We start from the raw sequence: 17,410 nt of genomic DNA, 5'->3' as shown, positions 1-17,410 counted from the left end.
AATGGTGCAACTGGACATCCACAGGCAAAAATAAATAAACAACAAACAAAAATAAACCTTGACCTATGTCCTACATCTTATACAAAAATTAACTCAAAATAGATCATGGATATAGATATAAAATGTAAAACTATACAACTTTTAGTAAAAAACTTGGGAGAAAATCTACAGAATAGAGGGCCAGGAAGAGTGTTCTTAGAATTGATACCAACAGGGTAAGTCATAAAAGGAAAACCTGATAAATTGCTCTTCATCAAATTAAAAACTTTTGATCTGCAAAAGGACTCTGTTATGAGGACGAAAAGAAAAGCTTCAGAATGGAAGAAAATATTTGGAAACAATATGTCTGACAAAGTGCTAGTGTCTAGAGTATATAAAGAACCTCAAGGCTCAACAGTTAAAAAATAATGCAACTAAAAATGGGCAAATATATGCAGAGATATTGTACTGAAGAGAATATACAGATGGCAAATAAGCACATGAAAAGATGTTCAATCTTATTAGCCACCAAGAAAATGCAAATTAAAACCAGAGTGAGATAACCTCACATAGCTATCAAAATGACTGAAATTAAAAACAGGCCACACATGTTGGCTTATGCCTGTAATCCCAAAATTTTAGGAGGCTGAGGCAGGAGGATGGTTTGAGCACAAGAGTTTGAGACCAGCCTGGGAAACATAGTAAGACCCAGTCATTATTAATTAATTAATTAATTAATTAATTAAATACAAACAGAGGCAACATCTAATGCCAGCGAGAACATGCGGAAAATTCGCCACTGACACGTTGCTGGTGGGCATGTAAAATGGTACAGCCACTCTGAAAGATAGCTTGATAGTTTTCTTAAAAATGAAAGTGCAACTACCATACCACCTAGTATACCTCCGGGCATTTATTCCAGAGAAATGAAGCCTTCTGTTCACACAAAAAGACCTATACACAAATGCTGATAACAGCCTTTTTGCCCCACAGTGGAATAAACATAGCTGTCCTTCAAAAGGTAAGTGATTAAACAAACTGTAGTATGTACGTACCTGAAATACTATTCAGTAATCAAAAAGAATGAACTATTGATATACACAGCAGCCTGGATGAATCTCCAGAAACTTATACTGAGAAAAAAATCCCTGTAACAAAAGGTTACATACTGAATGAGTCCATTTATATAACATTTGTGAAATGATAAAATTTTAGAAATGGAAGACAGATAAGGATTTTTCTGGAGTTAGGGATGGAGTAGGGGTGGGAGGAAGGTGGGGATGACTATAAAAGAATACATAATGAATCCTTGTGCTGTTACAGTTGTTTAGTGTCTTTGTTATGATAACGAATACATGAACCTACACAGGTGATAAAATTGTATAGAATTTACACACACACACACACACACACACACACAAATGAGGACAAGTAAAATGGAAATCTGCATAAGATCAGTGAGTTATATCCATGTTAGTATTCTTGTTGTCATATTATGCTATAATTCTGCAAAATATTACCATTAGAGGAAACTGGGAAAACTATGAAAGGATCTCTGTATTATTTTTCTTTCTTTTTTTTTTTTTGAGACACAGATTTGCTCTGTCACCCAGGCTGGAGTTCAATGGTGCGATCTCGGCCCACTGCAACCTCCGCCTCCTGGATTCAGGCCATTCTCCTGCCTCAGCCTCCCAAGTAGCTGGGACTACAGGCATGCACCACCACATTCAGCTAATTTTTGTATTTTTAGTGCACATGGGGTTTCACCACGTTGGCCAGGCTGGTCTCGAACTCCTGACTTCAAGTGATTCGCCCACCTCAGCCTCCCAAAGTGCTGGGATTACAGACATGAGCCACTGCGCCCTACCTGGATCTCTGTGTTACTTCTTACAGCTGCATTTGAATCTATAATTGTTTTTCCACATATAAATTAATAAAATTATATATTTTTTTCATATAAAAATATAAGTTGACTGGAGAGTGTAGTAGGAGAAGCTCGGGACAGTAACCACGACCATTTGAGATAAGTGATTATAGTCCTGTTGTTTAAGTTCCTCTAGCACATCTTGGCTGCTCAGGTAAGGCCTTGAGAGGAAATTATTTGGGGTCATCCAGAGGTGGGGTTTTGTTGATGACCATGAGAAAAAAAAAAAGAAAAATAAGGTTTAGGGCCATTAAAGTGACAGTTTTGAGAATCTAGTCTGACTGAGGAGGATAATGAAGAGAAAGAGGTGATGCTTTGGATGAAAGCAAAAGAGTCAACAGACTAGAAATCCTAATGAAGTAAAAACACAGAGTGGGGTAAGTGAGCATGCAAGCTGGTTGGAAAGGAGCAGTCAGAGAGAATGAAATTTTAATTAGACTATGAAGATGGACCATCTTGGAGGGGACACAAGATAAAGGATGACTATGCAAGTCATGGGTGAGGTGGAGTGGACAAGGAGTTCACTGGTAATAAGGAGGTCAAGGAAACAAGAGTCGCAGGTATTGGATGCTGAAGTCATCAGATTTATGGACAGCTGATAGAGTGAAGAGCAGGACCTTGCACCAGGAACCTAATGCTTTAGCCTGTGAAGTGGTGTGGTGGCTTAGTAACATGTCAGCTTGGCTAGGTGGAAGCAGTTTTCCTAGAATCCCTTTCCTGTTTGTTTCCAGTTAGGCTTGGCCACAAGAGACAAATTGCAAGGCATGGAGACATTTTTCTAACACTTGAAAAGTCTATGCAAGGGCACCAGGCAGCTCATGCACCTTGCCACTTATCTACTGGGTCACCTTGTTGGCATGGGATGCCAGCCAGGCTTGAAGCTGCTCCATCCTCCCCTGAATTTGTACTTCAGCTTCTCCACTCATGGGTAAGATATGTGTTTATCTGCTTTTCTTACAAGACACCGTATATTTAAAATTGGAGGCAGTGCAATACTAACATGAGTTCCAGTCCTTCTGTGTTCATTTCAGCTCATGCTTGTCATCTCCAGCTTGTCCTTGCTCTCTACCATTTTGCAATCATCTTCCCTTCCCTTCCCAGCCTGCCCTGAGGACTTCATGGTTCAGCATCAGATATGAAGATGACAGCCCTATAGGGTCTATTTAACCAGCTTCTAAGGTGGTTAAATATCTTACCAGCCTATGTAAGGTCGAATCCTACTAACAAATCACTAGTATATGTAATATCCCAGTGGTTTGCTTCTCTAATTGAACCCTGACTACTACAGGTAAGAATTTTGACAAGAATATATTAATTCTTCTAGGAGGAAGAAAGGGAAACTCACTTCAGGTCAATAGAGATTGTCATTTGGGACCCCTTCAAGGCAACCAATTATATGACTCTCTCTAAAATATTGCTATCCAGCCCCCATTCCTCACTATTGTCCTAGTGGTAATAAGGCATTCATCGTGTATCTTTCAGAAGTCCAGATACTGCAGTCTGAGTAGCTCTTTTATCTGCTTATTTGGTGATTCCATCACAAATGGTTCAGGTAAGTCCGGCATGCCTTGGGCTTGGTGTGATTTTCTACACAAAACACAGATTATAGGTGGACCTGACAATTAATCTAATTAATAAGAAATGCTACATTCAAAGCATTTTATCCCAGACTCAGCTATCTCAGTTATAAGAAAAATATGTTTTCTATTTGAGAACCCTTGGATTTATGCACATTCAATTTGGAGGTTAAAAGGAATAAGGATGAGAGTTCGTAGTGTCTGCTTTATCCAAACCTTTTTACAAGGTGAAAATGTGTTAACTAGTTACTATTTTGAGCTCTTCATACTAAAGTTTTGAGTGAAAAACACAATCTGCTAAGTCAAGGCAACAATATTTTTCTTTTTTTGAACTTACTGCACCATTTAAATTATGAAGAAATCAAATGTTAATAATCATAAACACTTTGTGTTGTAAAACTGCTTTCCCCTCTCTTTCCTTCACTGTACACTGTACTAAAACGTTTCAAATACTTCCAAAGACAACTGCCTTTAGACCAGTCATACACATTCTCCTTCAGCCTGGACACTAACTCAGCAAGCAGCGGCTTCAGAATAATGCACCTATGATCAGGCCAGTTGGGATAGAGGCATCATCTGCCCTTATCTTCTCAGAGCCAAAGAAACTAACTTCATTTTCTGTATCAGCTTCATTTTCCCCTTTACTCAATGCCCAGAGATTAATTCTTGGTTTCAGCCCCACCCCATGAAAAGGATGTCTATTCAATCAGAGAGACACAAAGATGGCTTGTGCAAACCAAGCAAAAAAGACACAAGAGGAATTTATTCTGGTTAATAAGCTGAGAGCAAACATGTAGAGGCTAATTGTATCGTGAGTATAAGAAGAGTTTCTTATCTGGAGAGTGTATAATGTTGGGGTAGACACTGTCATTTGTTTTCTTATCCAATAGCCATCATTCTTCATTGCTTAGAAAAAAACTTTGTGCTACAGCTGTCAGGCAAGTGGCATGGGATTTAGGAGAAAATTATTTGCTGTCAGCCCTGAAGGATGAAGGAATCACAATTTCTCTGTACAATCATGGTAGTCAGCTTTCAAGGTTCCTCCAGTGATTCTCATCTCCTGATATTCATGCCCTTGTGTAGTTATCTCTTGCACAGAATAGGGCTGATGTGTGACCAGTAGGATATTGTGGAAATGGCAGAATTTGATGTTCATAAAAGACATTGCAGCTTTTACCTTCTCTCTCAGATTGTTCACCCTGGAGAAGGCTGCTGGCACATTGTGAAAACATTTAAGTGGCCCTCTGTGAAGTCCATGTGATCAGGACTTGAGGCTTCCTTACAATAGCCACCATGAATTTGCCAACCATGTGAGTGGCACAACTTCGTTCAGGTGACTGGAGGCCCAGCTGGCATTTTGCCTGCTATTTCATAAGAGACTCCAGGCCAGAACCATCCAACAGAGCCAACTAAGTCTCTTCTAAATTCCTGGCCCGAAGAAACTCTGAGAGATAATACATATTTATTGTTATTTAAGCCACTGAATTTCAGAGTAATTTGTTATGCAGAAATAAGTAACACCAATTGTGTTGAATCCCATTTCTCTCTCATGGTATATATGTAGTCAGAAAACCATAGACTAAAATCCACAGGCATATATGATAGTCCTTGACATTACCCATGTCTTATTTTAGTAATCCTGGCTAGTTAAGTACTGCTAATCCATATCTCTAGAAAAATTTAGAAAGCCCTAATTTGCAGTGTTTACCTAGTTGCGTGGTGCAAATATTCCCACTGGTTGACATCATGCTACCAACACAGAGTTGGGAAGAAATGCACACAATTGGTTCTTGCAAGCTCATGTGAGCCCCAAAGCACCACTGAATTGAGCTCAGAAGAAATAGACTGGGTCAAGTAATCATACTGACCTCTACCTATTTGACCAGAAGGATCTTCAGAGGTAGTGTGATGTTTTGACAATAGCTTTAGGACCAAATGACCAGGAGCCTAATTTTGCCTCTGCTGTTTTCTGGCTGAGTGACCTCAATAGGTACTGCTTATTGGCAATAAGTGTCAGATTCTTCACCTGTAAAATGAGGATGGCAATTTCTGCTCATCAGAGGTTTGAGAGAATTAAATGAACATAACAATAGCAAAAACAACAGTTATAAGTACTTACTATATATCAGGCCAGAGTTGCTTATAAGATATCATTACTTAATTTAATAATACAGGCAAAGCAGTAGGGACTAAATGAATGCTAATTATCAGTGTTGTTATTACATTTCTGAGCAGGGAGCTGTTCATTAGAATGAACACTGAATCAGAAATTGTTGGAACTGACCTGTTTCCTATTTTCCAACCTCAATTCTTCGTCTTCCTAAGTTGGGCAAAAGGCTCCAGTGAAGAGCTGTGAAGCTTATCTATGGGGACTCACCAGGGGCCAGCCCAGGCTGCCCACAAGACCATGAGCCACCCTGTGACTGAATGAAGTGGAGAGAAAGGAAAGTAGTTAGAAAATCAAGAAAGTGTCTTTCAGCACCATGGCCAGAAGTTGTGCCACAGAATTGGAACAGGGAAACCCAGAGAGCCAGTGCTGTCCTAGTCTTAGTGCTGAATGATCCCACTGGTGTCCTCAGAAGGGCTCTGACTTCAGCCCACCAGCAGCATGTGGACTCATAAGCTTTCTAGCAGAGTTAGAGATCCCCAGGAACAAGAACTCTCTTAAAATGAAATGAAACTTCAATCAACCAAGGCTTTCTAGCCTGATGTGAGTTGTCTTTACACACATATACCTTTTTAACAATGAAGAAGAAAAGAATGGACGTTGATAGAACTTGCATTCTGTGTTCATCACCAGGATAGTTGCTTTATAAACATCATTTTGTTTTTAGTCACAACCCCATGAAGCACTTTCCTTACTGACAAAGAACCTGAGGCATGGAGAATTTAAGCAACTTGCTGAAAGCCGCCCAGCTAATCAGCAGTGGGAAAAGAATTTAATTCTAGATCTTTCATTCTAAAGCCCAGCTCCTTACACTTTGGATGCTACTATTTCCAAAAAGTCAACAACACTTTGGACTATCAACCTGTCTAAAAACTAAAGAGTATTTGAAGCAGGTAATACAAATTGTTTTCTAATTTATTATGATCGGTTCTCTTCTTTGAATCCAGGTGATACTGATGTCTTCATACCTCCTCTTCACCCTTCAGAGGAAGTCCTCTTGCTTCTAGAAAGAGAATACAAAGAGCTACATTCCTACTCAGTGGGAGAAAGTGAGACTGTTCCAGAAGATGAGGACTTAGGCTGGTAATGTCCTGAGGAAATCACTATGCCAACCTAGAGATCCCCTTGTGTGTGGTAAGGTCCCCAATGAAAAGAATGGGGCCCTCACCTGAACACATCTCAGGCCTGGCTTCAAGATGGGTTTCAAACCAGAAGGTAATCATATTGTATGATTACTACATACTACATACATTGCCATCCTCATTTTATAGATGAAGAATCGGACTCTTATTGCCAATAAGCAGTGCATGTTGAGGTCACTCAGCCAGGAAATAGCAGAGGCAAATTTAGGCTCCTGGTCATTTGGTCCTAAAGCTATTGTCAGTAATCTCAGTATGCCTGAGATGTAGTCAGGTCAGCATACTTTAGAATGAACTTTTATGCTAAGATAATAACATGGTGGTGAAGTATTGACTCAGATTGTCTACATTCGCATTAAGTTTTCACTGTGCTAAACTTAAGTTTTCAGCTGTGTTATTTGGGGGCACTAACTCCATAAGCCTCAGGTTTTTGTTTCTGTTTTTGTTTTTGTTTTTGTTTTTGTTTTGAGATGGAGTCTCGCTCTGTTGCCCAGGCTGGAGTGCAGTGGCGCAATCTCGGCTCACTGCAAACTCGGCCTCCCAGGTTCAAGCAATTCTCTGCCTCAGCCTCCCGAGTAGCTGGGATTACAGGCGCCCACCACCATGCCTGTCTAATTTTTGTATTTTTAGTAGAGATGGGGTTTCACCATGTTGGCCAGGCTGGTCTTGAACTCCTGACCTCATGATATACCTGCCTCGGCCTCCTAAAGTGCTGGGATTACAGGCATGAGCCACTGTGCCCAGCAGGTTTTGTAGCTTTAAAATGGGAACTATAAGGTTGTTTACATGCAATTATGTATGTCATGTGCTTTCCCTAAGGAAATTATTCAATAAACTTCAGGTAGTTTTATTATTATCATTATTATTGCTGTGCAGTGATGCAGGCCACTGAAGGAAAAGGTGCACATTTTCAACAATAAAAGAGAGACATTCCTTTAGTGTATCTCCATATTCCCTGAAAGGGAGCTGGAATGACACGACGGACTTGGCCTCACGGCCCCAAGCCTTCCCTGTAGCAGTCTTCACTCCTCAGAAGCAGCAGCCCCAGCCATGTCTGGAACCATTCCTTACCAGACAGGAGGATATCGTGGCCTCAACTCATGATCTGTACCAAGCCAAACCTCTTTTGGGGTACCCACCAAGCCTCAGGCCTCACCTTCTCTGCCCTGTTGTCCCTGCCCATCTGTCCTGGTTTCCTACTAGTTTCCACTACTGGACACTTGTCTGAGGCTGGGTCCCCACCTGGATCTTGTGGCCTCTTGCCCAGGGCTTGGAGGGAAGCTGCTCCCACACTTGAAGATGACAGCTGAGCATGGGCCTTTGTGGGCGTGCTGTCAGGAAGATGACGGTGCAATCTGTTTAATGTGCCAGTTGTCTCTGTGAGTCCCTCATCCAGATGAGCACTTGTCACACCCCTGCAGAGCCCCAGCTGGTTCTTAGAGAGGTGCTCCAGCTCTGTGATTACCTAATCTGGCTTCCCAATCTACCCCACAATGTGTCATTGCTGAGGTCCCTGTGGGTCTTGCAGATAAACTTGCTACAGTCATCCTACACAAAAAAGAAGCTCGTTATCATGAAACCGGCCTGCTCTTTAGCTCCTGGGCCCTAACTCACCCCAGATTGCTGCCAGCTCTTTTGTTTTCCCACTTAGACCAAAGGGATTGAGAAGCTTTCCCATTCCTTGGAGCTGCCACCCTCCATTCTAAGGCAGTCTCCCCCTTCACCCTGCTTGCTGCACCCCAGATGCTGCAAGGCCCGTGTGCTGTTTTTGACTTCAGTACTTCAGATTGCTGTAGGAACACAGGAGGCAGCAGCCAGATGAGAAACTGAGTTTGACTCTGGAGTATTATAAAGTCCTTATAGTTACTGGCCTTAGGTATAGGGTCTGTATTATTAAAGAGAAATTATTCACCAAACACTTGTTAAAAATGGCAAGACAGTTTATTTAAGAGTATTGCAATAGGTAAGTGCTATGGTCTCAATGTTTGTGTCTCCCTCAAATTCATAAGTTGAAACTTCACTTCCAAGATGAAGGAATTAGGAGGTGGGCACTTTAAGGGATGATTATGTCATAGGCCAGAGCCCTCATGAACTAGATCAGTGCCCTTCTAAAAGAGGCATTGGGAGAGACCCCTCACCCTTTCCATCATATGAGGACACAGCCAGGAAGCATCATCCGTGAACCAGAAAATTGGCCCTTACCAGACACTGAATCTGCTGATGTCCTGACCATGGACTTCTGAGCCTTCTGAACTGTGAGAGATAAATTTCTGTTGTTTATAAGCCTTCCGGTTGATGATATTTTGTTACAGCAGCCCAAACAGACAGAAACAGGGAGAGAGATGGAACTCAACTTCAAATACAAACAGGGACAAGTGGAGATTTATAGCCAGTGGGCCCCCTGAGGGAGAGGACAGAGAATTACTATGGGGAACTTGGGGTAGGGGAGAGAGACCTAATTAGATATCAAGGGCAGGGGGGATTCCCAATAAACTGCCTCAGCAGAATTTTTTGCTAAAACTGGGCTCAGCAGGCCATGGAGGAGGCCTAATTGAGAAGAAGGTTCAGAGCGTGGTCAATGAGAAAGGCTTTGTCAGTTTCAGTCAGGGTTCTTCAGAGAAACAGAAACAATAAGAAAGAGAAAGATTGAGATTTATTTTAAGGGACTGAGTCATGCAATTGTGGATGCTGAAATCTAGGGCAGGCCCTTTGGATAGAAATTCAGACAAGAGTTGAAATTGTAATCTTGGACCCAAAGTCTGCAGGGCAGACCAGTGGGCTGGAAATTTAGACAGGATTTCTATGTCAGTTTTGAGGCAGAATGCCTTCTTCCCCAGACACCTCAGCTTTTGCTCCTAAGGCCTTCATCTGATTGGATGAGGCCCACCCACATCATGGAGGGTAATCTGCTTTACTTAAAGTCTGCCAGTTGTAAATGTTAATCACATCTACAAAATACCTTCCTAACAACATCCAGACTAGTTGACCAAACAACTGGCCCCAATCGCCTAGCCAAGTTGACAAGAAAAATTAGCCATCACAGGGTCTGAAGAGAGTATGTAGACACCCAGACAGGTATGTTCAGTCCACCTTCACTTCCAAGGGATGCTCACAAGTCTCCCCAGTTGATCCTATTTTTTAGGGAAGACAATGCAGAGGATCCTCCCCGACCCCCATCACCCCTTTCCATAACCTAGAGATAAAAATGAGGTAAGAAAGATTTGTTCCTGGGCCGGGTGTGGTGGCTTGCACCTGTAATCCCAGCACTTTGGGAGGCCGAGGTGGGTGGATCACCAGGTCAGAAGCTCGAGACCAGCCTGGCCAACATGGCAAAACCCCATCTCTACTAATAACACAAAAATTAGCCAGGTGTGGTGGCTGGCACCTGTAATCCCAGCTACTCAGGAGGCTGAGGCAGGAGAATCGCTTGAACCCGGGAGGCGGAGGTTGCAGTGAGCCAAGATTGTGTCTCTGCGCTCCAGCCTGGGCAACAAGAGCAACAAAAAACAAAAAATTAAAACAAACAAAAAAAAGATTTGTTCCTGTACCTCAAGTGGACAACTGATGTCCCACTGGACTGAGAACATCCACCTTCCTCAGTTTCTGACTGCCGAGCAATGATGACTGGGGACATTTCATGCAGGTACATCACCGAGGAGTGAAGAAAGTAGTCACCTGAACCAAATAGGAAGGTCTCTGTCCCAGAGATGCTGGGGGTTTGGCAAAAATGCTGTGAACACCGATACGGGCATTGCATTGTTAATCTGTACATGTGAACAAGAAAGGATTAGCCCCCAGACCTCATACTCAAGGACGATTGTAGTGGAAAGTCCCACTTCCCATTGTGCTTCTGCTTCCTGATGCTCAAGAATAAGTTTTAGGCTTGACTAAGTGGGGGTGGGAGGAAACACAAACAGAAACTGCCACTATCCTCCCCACGAGTAGAAAAATTTAAGAGTGTCTTGTTCTCTAATGAAGTTTTGTAACAGTAGCCTATGTGGTGAAAACAAAGCCAAAGCCGCCTCCAGCGTGCTTAAAACCAGGTTTAAGCTGCTGGCTGCTACTGTTGCTTCACCAAGCACCTTAGCTCCAGGGAATGGGCTTCACCTCTGTTTCACAGAGAAGTCCCCTTTGCCAAAGAATGTGGGTGGTCTACAGGGAAGCCGGGCAGTGAATATACTTTCCCTACCTTCTGTGATGCATTTTCTTTGTGCAGCTCTAAAGCAAGATTGTTTGTTGTTATAATGACGGCCTTTCCGTCTTTACTTACAACGTCCTGTTCTCCCAGGACATTAAAGGCTGGGCTGAGAGACAAAGCTGAGGGACGCCTAGTCTGGCTGCCTCCCTGGTGCCAACCAAGTTCCTGACTGGATCAGGCTCAACCTACAGGAATTCCTCCCCCGTCATTCACTCACTAGTGTGTTTTAAAAACATATTTTGAGTGCCTACTGCTGGTGCTAGGGAAACAGCTGTGACTAACCATCTCTGACATTCTGGGGTACCCATCCTCACAAAGGAGACCTCTGCTCCCAGCACACCAGTGGCAGATGTGTCCACATAGATCCGACTCCAGTTCAAACTCAAAATGACCTCTTTTACTCCTGCTATGTTATATATATTTAAATATTTTTAAACATTTGTTAATAGCATTTCAAACTCAAAATGACGTCTTTTACTCCTGCTATGTTATATATATTTAAATATTTTTAAACATTTGTTAATAGCATTTCATGGCGATATAGTTTCTCATTCTCTTTCTTTTCTTTTCATTTTTTTTTTCAGTCTCCCTCTGTCACCCAGGCTGAAATGCAGTGACTCAGTCTCCTCCACCTCCTGTGTTCAAATGATTCTCCTGCCTCAGCCTGCCGAGTAGCTGGGACTACAGGCATGCACCACCATGCCTGGCTAATTTTTTTGTATTTTTAGTAGAGATGAGTTTTCACCACGTTGGCCAGTCTGGTCTTGAACTCCTGACCTCAAGTGATCTGCCCGCCTTTGCCTCCTAAAGTGCTGAAATTACAGGTGTGAGCCATGGTGCCCGGCCAGATGGTAGACATAGTTTCAAAAATTAAATATAGTTTCTGCAATTAGAAAAATGCCGAAAGTGGGCCAAACGCAGTGGCTCATGCCTGTACTCCCAGCACTTTGGGAGGCCAAGGCGGTCAAATCACTTTAGGCCAGGAGTTCAAGACCAGCATCGCTAAAATGGCAAAACCCCATCTCTACTAAAAATACAAAAACTAGCTGGACTTAGTGGTGCACGCCTATAATTTCAGCTACTTGGGCGGCTGAGGCAGGAGAATTGCTTGAACCCAATTCAAGGTTCAAGCTTGCAATTAGCCAAGGTGGCAGAGATTGCAATTAGCCAAGATCGTGCCACCACACTCCAGCCTGGGTGACAGAACAAGACTCTGTCTAAAAAGGAAAGAAAGAAAGAAAGAAAGAAAGAAAGAAAGAAAGAAAGAAAGAAAGAAAGAAAGAAAGAAAGAAAGAAAGAAAGAAAGAAAGAAAGAAAGAAAGAAAGAAAGAAAGGAAGGAAGGAAGGAAGGAAGGAAGGAAGGAAGGAAGGAAGGAGAAAGAAAGAAAGAAAAGAAGGAAGGAAAGAAGGAAGGAAGGAAGGAAGGAAGGAAGGAAGAAGGGAGGGAGGGAGGGAGGAAGAAAGGAAGGAAGGAAAGAAAGGCAGGCAGGAAAGGGAAGGGAAAGGAGGGAAGGAAAGGAAAGAAGGGAAGGAAGGAAAGAGAGAAAGGGAAAAAAGAAAATAATCAAAAAGAATAAAAAAAGAAAGAAAAATGCAGAAAAGTATGAAAAAGAAAAAGTATCACTTCTACATTCATATCCAGAGATAACAACCACTAAAATACCGGTATATTTTCTTCCAGCCTGTTTTCCACCAATATATGTAAAATAGGAAACTTGTAACACATCCTTGGCTATTATCTCCCTTTCCTTCAGAAGGACTTGGGAGAACAAAGACTCTTGGCTAAAAACGAAATGAAGGTCTTTTTGGAAAGGCCATTTCACAGCCCCTCTCAGGGTAACTAAGGGAGCCTCCTTTGAAGCATAATGTGGCTTTTTTATTTTTCAGGCTGGCCCCAAAAGGCAGGAAGCAAACCAAACAGGACACAGGCGCAGCATAACAATGTGGTGTACTGACTCCCAGGAAAAAGGGAGGCGCGCTCCTAATTATGTGAATGTTAAGGAAAGGGCTCCTTCCTCATTGTGGGTTTGGGCATGGTCCCTGACAATTGGTACTAGTGTTTGTCCTTGGGAGATGTGGGCGGCAATGCTTGATGTAACAGGTGCATAATTTAAGGAGGCAGAAGAGCCCAAGGGTCACACTGGGAGGGATGTTGACAAGAAAAGCTGACCCAATGGTAGTGTCAACCTGGACCCCTGGTATCTGAGCACCGAAGTCCCTCCCATCCCAGGATGCACAGGGAACATCTTCAATGGGGGGCTTCCTGACCATCTGCTGAAGCCCAGGGGCTGCTCAGGATGAAAGAATCAGACTAAGGGAAGACACTGGAATCATAGAAAGGGATGGGAGTGGGGCAGGAGATCCTGTTGCTCAGACGGGGCCTCTGCTGCCCAAAACGGAATGGAGGTTTAAAGAACGATGCATCACCACAGCAAGGCTGGACCTGGGACGTGTCCTCAGTTACATCCTCTGTGAGGGGTCCATCAATCCATTTCCATCCCTTTGTCTTGTTTGTTTGTTTGTTTGTTTGTTTTTCTTGAGATAGAGTCTCGCTCTGTCGCCAGGCTGGAGTGCAATGGCGCAGTCTCTGCTCACTGCAACCTCCGCCTCCTGGGATCAAGCGATTTTTGTGCCTCAGCCTCCCAAGTAGCTGGGATTACAGGCGTGTGCCACCACACCCAGCTAATTTTTGTATTTTTAGTAGAGATGGAGTTTCACGATGTTGGCCAGGCTGGTCTCGAACTCCTTACCTCGTCATCTGCCCTCCTTGGCCTCCCAAAGTGCTGGGATTACAGGCGTGAGCCCCCACACCTGCCCCCTATCCCTTTGGATTTTGGGGAGAAGTGCTAATCACTACCTTCAATGAAGCAAATCTTCTTCCTCAACTGCCCAAATCAAAGCCCCCAAATGATGTCAGGACAGCCCAGATTGTAGTAGGAAGACAGAGGTCATTGCAAGGGAGCTTTTTCTCCTGGGGGGAGAAAAAAAAAGAGGATAATTCTGTATCTGATACCACAGAGACCTTGTTTTTGTGTTTATTGTATAATGGAAGAAAAGAAAGAATGTTAGGACATTAGAAAAGAAAGACACAGAACTATACAAGAAGGACAATGTGGTCAAAACGCACTCCTTAGCTCTACAAAGAACATTGTCAATGTGGACCTAATAAGGTAGCCTCTGTTTATTGATTTGACCAAAAATAGAAATAGAGCTACATTGGGGGAATGAAGAGAGGGGAGGGTGATGTAAGAGAGCTAAATCATGATCTATGGGAGGTAAAGCAGCAATGTCCGAATTTAGTAAACTACAACTATGAGTGTACGCTTGGGGAGAGATAAGGTATGGTCAGAGGTGGCACAAAGCAGTGCTTTATCATTATCTTCATCATGTATCCTCTTAGTACTCTTAGCCATGTTTGTGTATAACTTTTACTAAAAATTTATACATCTATAAAGAAAAACTGCCCCAACCATCTGTAAAATGAAAATGTGCCTTCTGGGATGGCTGCTGTAGGAAGCAGGTACCCTGGGGCTTGCAAGGGGGTTGGAGGAGAGGGGCCTCATGCACTGCCCTACCATCCCTGTGCTACCTTGGAGGACCAGCAGCAGCCAGGGCCCAGGTGACCTGGCGGAGACCAGCCATCCAGCAGGTCATGCTCTTCCAGCCATCCAGCAGGGAAGAGCTCCTGATGCTGAGGACCCCCAGAGAGGATCCCTCCTGAACCATGGGTCAGAACCTACTCTCTACTTCCACACATGAGAGGCAGCTGGCCCTCACTGGGGAAGACAAGGTCAACTCTCCAGTTTCACACAGCTCTGTATATGGCTTTTTCCATTTATCATTATCTTGTGGGCATTTTTATGCAATATGTGTCTTTTGGAATTTGGTGCAAATGCTATCTGGTCTCATTGTGTGGCTATACCATGTTAACCGCATATCTAAAACACATATCTAACAGCATATCTAAAACACAACACTGTTAATGGCATATCTAAAACACAACACTGTGCTGGCTAAGAGTGCAGGTGCATCAATCCTATTTTCTCAACTAGAACCCTGACTCTGTCACTTTCCAACTGTGTGACATGGGGGGACACACAGCTTCAGCTTCTATCTCTGTAAAATAAGGTAATAAGTACCTAATTCACAGGGCACTTGTGAGATTTAAATAAATAAATAAATACATGCAAAGTGCTCAGAGCAAGACCCACTGCTTAATAAGCACATGATACATTGTAGCTATTACTATTTTTTAGCAGTCCTAGCCAGATTAGGTGGCTGGTGCCTGAAATCCCAGCTACTCAGAGGTTGAGGCAGGAGGATCCCTTGAGCTCAACCGTTCGAGGCTGCAGTGAGCTATGACTGTGCCCCTGCACTCCAGCTTGGGTGACAGAGTAAGACCCTGTCTCTAATAAAAATAAGAAGTAGAAGAAGACTCCATCCTCATTTTATTTTATTTATGTATTTATTTATTTTGAGACAGAGTCTCGCTCTGTGCCCAGGCTGCAGTGCAGTGCGTGATCTTGGTTCACTTCAACTTCTGCCTCCCGGATTTGAGCAATTCTCCTGCCTGAGCCTCCCGAGTAGCTAGCTGGGACTACAGGCACACACAACTACGCCTGGCTAATTTTGGTATTTTTAGTAGAGACAGGGTTTCACCATGTTGCCCAGGCTTGTTTCGAACTCCTGACCTGAGGTGACCCACCTGCCTCTGCCTCCCAAAGTCCTGGGCTTACAGGCATGAGCCACCGCGCCTGGCTGCCATCCTCATTTTAAATACAGGATTTCTTTTTCCTAAAGCACACTTTAATAAACCTCCTTATACGACTTAATCACACACAAAAATTCATATTCATTAAAGAAAAAAATAGACAATGCATATGAGCAAAAAAAGAAAACAAAAGCTACTTGGAATATTACCCTTTTCCCCCAAAGATAACCACAATATATTTGGTGTATATATTTCAAATCTCTTTCCTTTGCATATGTGTGTATACATATTTGTATATATATACATACACACATATTTACACATATACACACAATATATTTTTACACTATATACACACATAACTCCTTACAGAAATTTGTTTTGTGATACTGTTTTATAGTTTTCTTTTTACCAGTTAAGAATAGATCATTGGAGTTATGTGTGTATATAGTGTATATTGTGTGTATACATGTATATATGTGTGTGTGTATATATGTATACATGTATGTATACACACACGCAAAGGAAAGAGATACATATACATATATACATATACATATATACACACACATATACACATGTGTATATACGTATACATATATACACATATGTGTATATATATGTATACATATACATACACACACACACACAAAGGAAAGAGATTTGAAATATATACACCAAATATATTGTGGTTATCTTTGGGGGAAAAGGGTAATATTCCAATTAGCCAGGCGTGGTGGCGGGTGCCTGTAGTCCCAGCTACTTGGGAGGCTAAGGCAGAAGAATGGCGTGAAACTGGGAGGCGGAGCTTGCAGTGAGCCTAGATCGTGCCACTGCACTCCAGCCTGGGTGACAGAGCGAGACTTCATCTCAAAAAAAAAAGAATAGATCATTTATAGTTTTCTTTTTCCATTTAAGAAAAAAGTCAACAATAATTTTTAATGGCTGCCTAGTATTCCTTTTCATGTTTGTATTACTCTTTGTTAGTACCCATTGTCCATCACAAACAGCATTTTATTATTCCAAGTTTTGTGTGTGTGCTGAGATAAAAAGCTCACACAGTCTACTCAGGTCCAAAGAGTATAGCTTTTAATTTTCTCTGCAATGATCATAAGATAGTTTCCATTGTGTGTAATAATGAGGAAAACTTTGATGTGCCATTTAAAAGTTTAGTAATCTCCTCTGGTTTATGTCTCTGATTATTCTGTCAATATTCAGTCTCCTACTTCTGAAATCAGCGTCTGGGCTGATGGGGAGTACAGCATGTCCTCAGCAGGCCTCCCCAGCTCTGTGCCCTGTCATATCTGGCCATGGAGTGGAGCAGGCACCTTGGCCTCATGGGAACCTCCCTGTGCAAACTCCTGCAAGCCCTCCATGCCTAGACCATTTTGTCATCAGCCTCCTGGCCAGTCTGTCTAGACTGGTGCTTTCAGATTTCAGCATGCATGCAAATCACCTGGAAAGTTTGTGTAAACAGACTCCTAGGCACCACACCCAGAGATTCTGATCAGTAGGTCTGGGGTGGGATAGAGAGTTTGCACTTCTAACAAGCTCGCGGGCGAGGCAGGTCCCAAAGCCACACTTTGGAGATGAGTACGCTCGTCTACATCTCCCCCACAGCCTTGCTGTGCAGTCACTTTGCTCTCACCAAGGTAGTACCTTGGCTGGTCTCTGGCTCTCAGCCGAGCTGCCTCCCCACACATTACCAAGAGCTT

At 42.8% G+C, this 17,410-nt stretch overlaps 1 long non-coding RNA gene across 1 annotated transcript; it reads left to right on the top strand.

The window, feature by feature from the left end:
* Window positions 1-2,632: 2,632 nt before the first annotated feature.
* LOC129044954 (uncharacterized) lies at window positions 2,633-9,071 on the top strand. Its single transcript, XR_008504862.1, has 5 exons — window positions 2,633-2,831; window positions 3,005-3,191; window positions 3,386-3,455; window positions 5,806-6,540; window positions 7,663-9,071. It is a non-coding gene; the product is annotated as an uncharacterized LOC129044954 (long non-coding RNA).
* The last annotated feature ends 8,339 nt before the right edge of the window (window positions 9,072-17,410 follow it).

This window comes from Pongo pygmaeus, chromosome 8 (assembly GCF_028885625.2).
Source record: "Pongo pygmaeus isolate AG05252 chromosome 8, NHGRI_mPonPyg2-v2.0_pri, whole genome shotgun sequence".
NCBI classification, from domain to species: domain Eukaryota; kingdom Metazoa; phylum Chordata; class Mammalia; order Primates; family Hominidae; genus Pongo; species Pongo pygmaeus.
This window is presented reverse-complemented; position numbering and strand designations above follow the sequence as displayed.